Source organism: Pyrus communis, chromosome 15 (genome assembly GCF_041283825.1).
Source record: "Pyrus communis isolate YQ-2024b chromosome 15, ASM4128382v1, whole genome shotgun sequence".
Classification (NCBI taxonomy): Eukaryota; Viridiplantae; Streptophyta; class Magnoliopsida; order Rosales; family Rosaceae; genus Pyrus; species Pyrus communis.
The window spans coordinates 14915372-14922351 of NC_142579.1; the positions used below are offsets into that span (position 1 = coordinate 14915372).

A 6980-nucleotide genomic window follows, 5' to 3' on the forward strand; every position below is an offset into this window, starting at 1 on the left:
GTCAATTCACATTGGCGAGCAAGTTCTTCCATATATTTTGCATAATCATTTTTGGAAGCACTCCTTTTTCTCTTTGAAGCCTTCTTACCTTAAGGCCTAATTAGATATCAGGTCGACTCTGACGCTTGTGCAGGAGGCGTTTCTGGCACTTCTTCTGAGTCAGTTTCATGAACATGCGAGGCATGATAGGGCGTAGAGTGTAGAGGGGTGCTGTTCATGACAACTTCCAGACCGACAGGTACAACTTTGAATTTAGGACAATCTTTGACAATATTCCAACATTCCCACCGCTGAATGATTAGTTTTTGTTTTTGGTTTTGGCATTATACCAAGCTTGTGCTTGAAGTTTCTACAAAATGCAGGAGAAGAAATAATTATAATCAAAGTAGCTAATGTAAATTTGGGTACAATACAAACAAATAAATAATATATTTGTACATGATCTGCTAAATTTTCCCCACTTTGAAGATTACTACTAGCTTGTGCCAAGGCGTCTCTCCAAGACTAAACGATTGGTTAAGTATTCTCCAACGACTGGACATTGATTCTTTGGTTCTTTTCCCACCAATTTTCTTTTCTGAAGAAAATTGGTATGAATAAGACTCCACATTTCTTGCAACTACATCTCATTACCTGTAATTGGATTATAAGTAATTTCAAACTAGCTATAACACAACGTAACATCTTCAATAAGCATCCAATTCGTACTTGCATCATTAGTCATTTTGTTGGAAACCAATTGGATTGAAACTTTGAGAGAATGATTGGAATGTGGTTGAAAGTATTTGAGAAAATATAAAATTGTGGTGTAAGGTAGAAGATAATGAGAAGGTATTTACAGAAAAGTAAAATAAAAATTTTTTTTTTTGGATTTTTTATTAATTTTTTAGTAACATGATTAATTTCTGCCATTGGATTTAAAAAAATTTCAAATCCAACCCTCCAGATTGTTCCATGTGGCACAATGGTAACATTTCTAAATTTTTTTCTTTTTTTTTAAAAAATTTTTAAAGGCGAATAACGTGGACCGTTGATATGAAATCCAACGGCTGTTATTGTGCCATTTCATCTAGCCATTGAGGGGATGTTTGAAATTTTTTTTTACCGTTGGAAATCCAACGGTCCAAAAAAATTATCCGTTGAAATCCAACGGACGACATCGCGCCACATGCACCACCAACTGTAAGATTTTAGAACTCTGCATCACGAGCCCTACCGACTGAAAAGCTGTTGGTGACGCGCCCCCACATGCACATGAACGACACATGCGTGACGCAAATTTTTTAATATCGTGGCTGATGTCACCCTGACGCCAGCCATGCACCACCTGGCTCTCAGGCTCTCGGCTGTGGATTCGCGCCTGGCCTGTCCACCGGGCCGCCCCCAAGGCCAATCGCCCACATGGGCTGGAGCAAGGGAAGGAGGCTATTGGGTGTTTTGGGTCGCCTGTCCACCGGGCTAAAGCTCCGATGGAGTTGCTCTTACAGATCTATTTAATAAGAGAAACTCTTCTGGTGAACACTCAAGACTGAAAGTCAAGCTACCACTCCTGCATTGCTTTTGTTGATACTCAATACAAAAACCTATGATTTTATGATCAATCATAAAAAATAAAAAATAAAAAAATGAATAACATTGCTACCCTTCTTTTGATTATTTCTGTTTTTACTCTGCTCAGCTTTCCGACCAGTACGGCAGCTGATTACCTGGTTCAACTCTGCCCAAACTCTACCTTCCAGTCCAACCTCAACCGCCTCCTCTCCACCTTCTCCTCCAACGCTAACCGCTCCATCGGTTTCGACAATGCCATAGTCCAAACCACAAACAACGCCGTTTACGGCCTTTTCCTCTGCCGTGGCGACATCATAGTCACCGACGCTTGTGAAACCTGTGTCGCCACCGCAATCGCCGAGGCCCTCACAACGCTACTTCTTAGAAAAACAGGTGGTGATTTGGTACGACGACTGCATGCTACACTACTCCAACGAGTCATTCTTCTCCACTGGCGCCGAGTTGACCCCCTTGTACATGTGGGACATGGATAACGCCACCGACCAGACTCGAGTATGAACGAGATGGCTACCGAGGCTGCCAACGACGCAGACAAGTTCGCTACCAAAAAAAAAAAAAAAAACATCAGTGATCTGATTGAGCTGTACAGCCTTAAACAGTGCACACAGGACTTGTCCGCGACTGCTTGCGACCGGTCGCTTTAGGGTTGCCATAGCGGAATGGCAGATTTGTTGTAGCGGAAAGCTAGTGGTACGACTTCTGCATCTGAGATGTAACGTTTGGTATGCAATCTACCCCTTCTACACCCAAAACGCCACAGCCCTTGAGCCTGCACTAGGGGCTCATCCTCCTCCACCTAAGGGTAAAGCGAACAAACATTTTAAAACTTTTTAGAAGCCCTAATCAAGTCATTTCTGGTATAATCAGATTAGTTTATTGGGTAGTTTATTGGAACAGGGCAATATGGTGTTGTCCTGTGGCTGTTGATTTTACCAATTTCTCAATATTTTTTGTTTATTTTACAGGAAAAAGCAAAATCCCAACACTTACAGTTATTGCCATTGTTGTACCAATATCTGTATATGTGCTACTCATTGTTGTTGGTTACTGCTGCATAACTAGAAGAGCGAGAAAGAAGTACAATCAAGCAGCAACAGACGAACCAAGCGGTAAACAAATATATTCTTCTGCAATTCTCCTCTTGTTTATTCTCGTTGATTCTCCTCTCATTTATTCCTCGTCTGTAAACATTATGCTTCTATGGTTTGGTTGGTTGTGCAGGTGAGAATGACATTACTACTGTCGAGTCTTTCCAATTTGATTTTGCTGCCATCCAAGCAGCCACGAGCAATTTCTCCGATGATCACAAGTTAGGCGAAGGTGGTTTCGGTCAAGTTTACAAGGTATAATCAGTATATGATATGAGTTCTCCTTCAGGTCTACAAAGTTTCAATTTTTATACATGTAAAATCTGAATAATTTTGGAGCCTCAGAAGCTGCCCATGAATGCCATGAGTGGACATTCCATTGTTTGATCAAAGTTTTCTCACAGGGTATACTTTCAAATGGTCAAGAAGTAGCTGTGAAGAGGCTATCAAGGAACTCTGGCCAAGGCACGGAAGAGTTTAAGAACGAGATGGTATTGGTAGCCAAGCTTCAACACCGAAATCTGGTTAGGCTATTGAGATTCTGCTTGGAAGGCCAAGAAAAGATTCTTATTTATGAATTTGTGCTCAACAATAGCCTCGACTATTTCCTATTTGGTTTGTACACTCAAACATCTGATAGTCTTTCCCTATTGCAATACCAGTTCGTCAATAATAACTTGATTTTTGTGATTTGCAGGCAATTGGATTGGTCAAGACATTACAAGATTATTTCAGGAATTGCTCAAGGAATCGTGTACCTATATGAAGCTTCACAACTTAGAATTATACATCATGATCTCAAAGTCATCAATATATTGTTAGATGGGGAGATGCATCCAAAAATATCTGATTTTGTCATGGCCAGGATATTTGGGGTTGATAAACTCAAGCAAACACAAATAAAATCGTCGGAACATAGTAAGTTAGGATTTGTTTGGTACTCTACTTGAATCCAACTTTTTAAACTCAATAACAATTTTCAAGTTTTAGGCCATAAAAACTTGTTAGGCATGATTATTTTAAAAAACTGAACTCAAGACTAACTCAAAAATATAGTTTATTCTCTAATAACATAAAAATTAATTTTTAGAGTTTTTAAACTTAAACTCACTCCTTTATTTTCTCTCCCTCCTCCCCTCTCACTCCAAATCTATCTCTCTTTTCTTCTTTCTATCCTTTTTTTTTCCCCCTTTTTCGTCTATCCTCCAATCCGCTCTCTTCATTTTCTTGGTTCTTTCTCTCACTCCTCTTCCTGTCTATCTCATCCGATCCTCTCTCTTCTTTCTTTTTACTTCAATCATCTCTTGCTTTCTTTTCTCATCTCTCCTCTTTCTCCCTCTCCTGCAACCCCCTCTTTTCAGATCTCTTTTTGTCTAGTTTAAGTTGTAAGATTTAAAAAATTTTAAGTCGCAAACCAATCAAGTTTTTGAGTTTTAAAGAAAATTGTTTTCTTCTTAAGAAATGTTTTGAGCAATGATAAAGAATTTCTAATAGGATACCAAACAGACCCTTACCTATTTCATTCTTTTCTTATGACCACTTTTGTTTTGCAATTATCAAATTGAATTTGAAATGTTTTCTCATTACATCTTGGTCATAATTTCTATACTGATGGTTATGCTCCTTGTGGTTATATGTCTCCCGAGTATGCAATGCACGGACATTTTTCTGTCAAGTTCGATCTGTATAGTTTTAGTGTTTTAGTGCTAGAAATCATCAGTGGCAAGAAGAACAGTAACTTCTTTCAAAGCGATGTAGTTGAGGACCTCATGAGCCATGTAAACTTAAAATGGAAAGTGTAGTGTTTTTTTTCTCTTGCATTGACATTGCATCATGAATTAAACTTTTGAATTTTATGCAGGCTTGGAAGTTATGGAGAGATAGAGCACCTTTGGAATTGTTGGATCCGTGTCCAAGAGACTCTTATTCGAGGACTGAAGTAATCAGATGCATCCACATCGGATTACTTTGTGTTCAAGAAGATCCAGTTGACAGGCCGACGATGCACTCAGTAGTTCTCATGCTCATTAGCTACTCTCTTACTCTGCCATCACCTCAACAACCAACATTTTTCCTCCAAAGTAGAGCAATGGGGAACATGTCAGAGCCAACACTGGACTCCACTCAATCTATCAGCAAGTCATCTCCATCTGTTTATGAAGGATCTATCACTGAAGTATACCCTAAATAGTGTGAATAGATAAGTTGTTACTGCTACGTATTGTAATATCTGCTTAAATATACAATCATCTCTAGACAATAATAAAACTTGCCGACATGGTATCATTCGTCCTTAAAAAGGTGAATGTTCTGCAGATACAAGTTTTAGGCGAAATTTCTATTTGTTTATATGGTAGTAAATCGCATAAAATTTTGCAGGTTCTCAAACTCTACGTCTGTTTATATTTATTTGTTAGAAAACATGAAACTTAAATTTGGTTTCCAACGATGATCAACCATTGTTAGGATTGAAAACATCAAAGATGCAAATGTAATATGTATTCTGAGTTTCTTCAGTATCTTGATTTTCCAAATAACGTGATTGACATGGTTGAGTGAGTCCTTTAGTCTATAATAACCAAATTAAACATTTTGATACACACTATGTAACGATCATTTTCCAGTATCTTCCTCAAATTTTATGTTCTATTTTTTTTTTTTTCATGTGTTATTAACCAAGTATAGACATACATAGAGCAAAAAACGAAGATTGTGTTCTTTTCTGCAAATCCATAATTATTCTAAGCTACTCTGTCAGTCTGCCATTACCTAAACAACCGGCATTTTTCCTCCAAAGCAGAGCAGTGGGGAACACGTCAAAGACAATGCTGGGGTCCGATCAATCTATCAGCAAGTCATCTCCGTCCATTGATGAAGGATCTATCACCGAAGTATACCCTAGATAGTGTGCATAGATAAGGCGTTAGGATCTATTGTAATAAATGTTTACCAACCTACTGCTTTGCAATCTATGGATTAGAATTTTATAAATACATGTGAGCAGCTGCGGATTCAGAATTTATAATCAATGGGTTGGTAAAATCATTTAGTTTTTATTTTAAACCTCAATATTCAATTTCATAAACCATAAATTTGGGATTATAATTTAAAAGTTACTTGAAATTTGAGGGATGAAAATATGAGAGAGGAAAGAGTAGTGGCTCGGTGGCAAAATGGCAGGATGTGGTGGCGGGGTTCGGGGGTTAGGGTGGCTCAGTGGCTGTGCAATTTGGGAGATGATATGACAGTGTTTTGGATTTTTTTTTTTTTTTTTGGGGGGGAGTAATCGGGGGTGGGTGTGTATATAAGGAGGTTTGTTGTTATTTTTTTGCTTTTAAAGCATTTGTAAAAAGACGAGAACTAAAGACTAGGTTCAAAATTATGTCGTTTTAAAAAGGAAAGCTCATGTTTCCAGTATGCAGAAACATCAACTTCAGACAATCCATTCAGTCATTTCGTCAAAAGATGATGAACACCAAAGCGTCACCAACGAAACCATCAATGGGGTCACTGGAGTTGATCCCAACCCATTTTTTTGGCCTTCACGGGGTTCAACTGACCACCTTTGGCCTTGGGGACTCGCCACATGATATGAAGAATATCAAAGAAGCTTTTTCCCACATAACGCGATTGACAAGGTTCAAGTTTTCACGCCTATGATCGGAAAAATGTTCTTTTCTCTTTGTCCAAAAAATCAAAGTGTTTCTCTTTTGTTCTCTGTTGAATCTTCTTCAGTGTGTTGTTACCTAACATTGCACGTTCGGGTTCTGCTTTGCACTTTCCTTTCTTTTTCTCTCAGCGGTGCTTTTTTTTGCTATTTTATTTATTTTATAAATTAAATGAATGAACAAATGAGCTTAGCTATTGTTGCCATTGTATGAGAGCAAATGTCACGACATCAATACACTGTTATTATACCGTTTTGTGCCGATTGTTAAATGCTATATATGAAAAACAGTTTATACATATTAATGTTTTATTTGGTACGGTATATTCATATATGTAAATTTTTCTCAATTTACTTACACAATCTGAAGTCAACAAATAATCAAATTTGATCCTATGACTATTAAAATATAGACTCCAACCATTAACTAGCTAGTTAATGGCACCAACCAAGTCTGAAGTGTTCTGTCTCTCCCTCCTCCTCCCATTTCCAGGAAGTCCCCAATGGATTCGGCACCTCCGCATCCAAATCTTGCATCACTTCTATTTTTTTCTTGAAATAATCTATTTTCTATTTTACAATCATTAATTGTTAGGGAGGACGAGAATATAAGCACTATATAGTCAACTAAACCTAATTCTAACTAATAGGCA

General features: G+C 37.9%; 1 pseudogene; it reads left to right on the plus strand.

Moving 5' to 3' along the window:
* Positions 1–1625: 1625 nt before the first annotated feature.
* Positions 1626–4851, plus strand: LOC137729086 (cysteine-rich receptor-like protein kinase 10; annotated as a pseudogene).
* The last annotated feature ends 2129 nt before the right edge of the window (positions 4852–6980 follow it).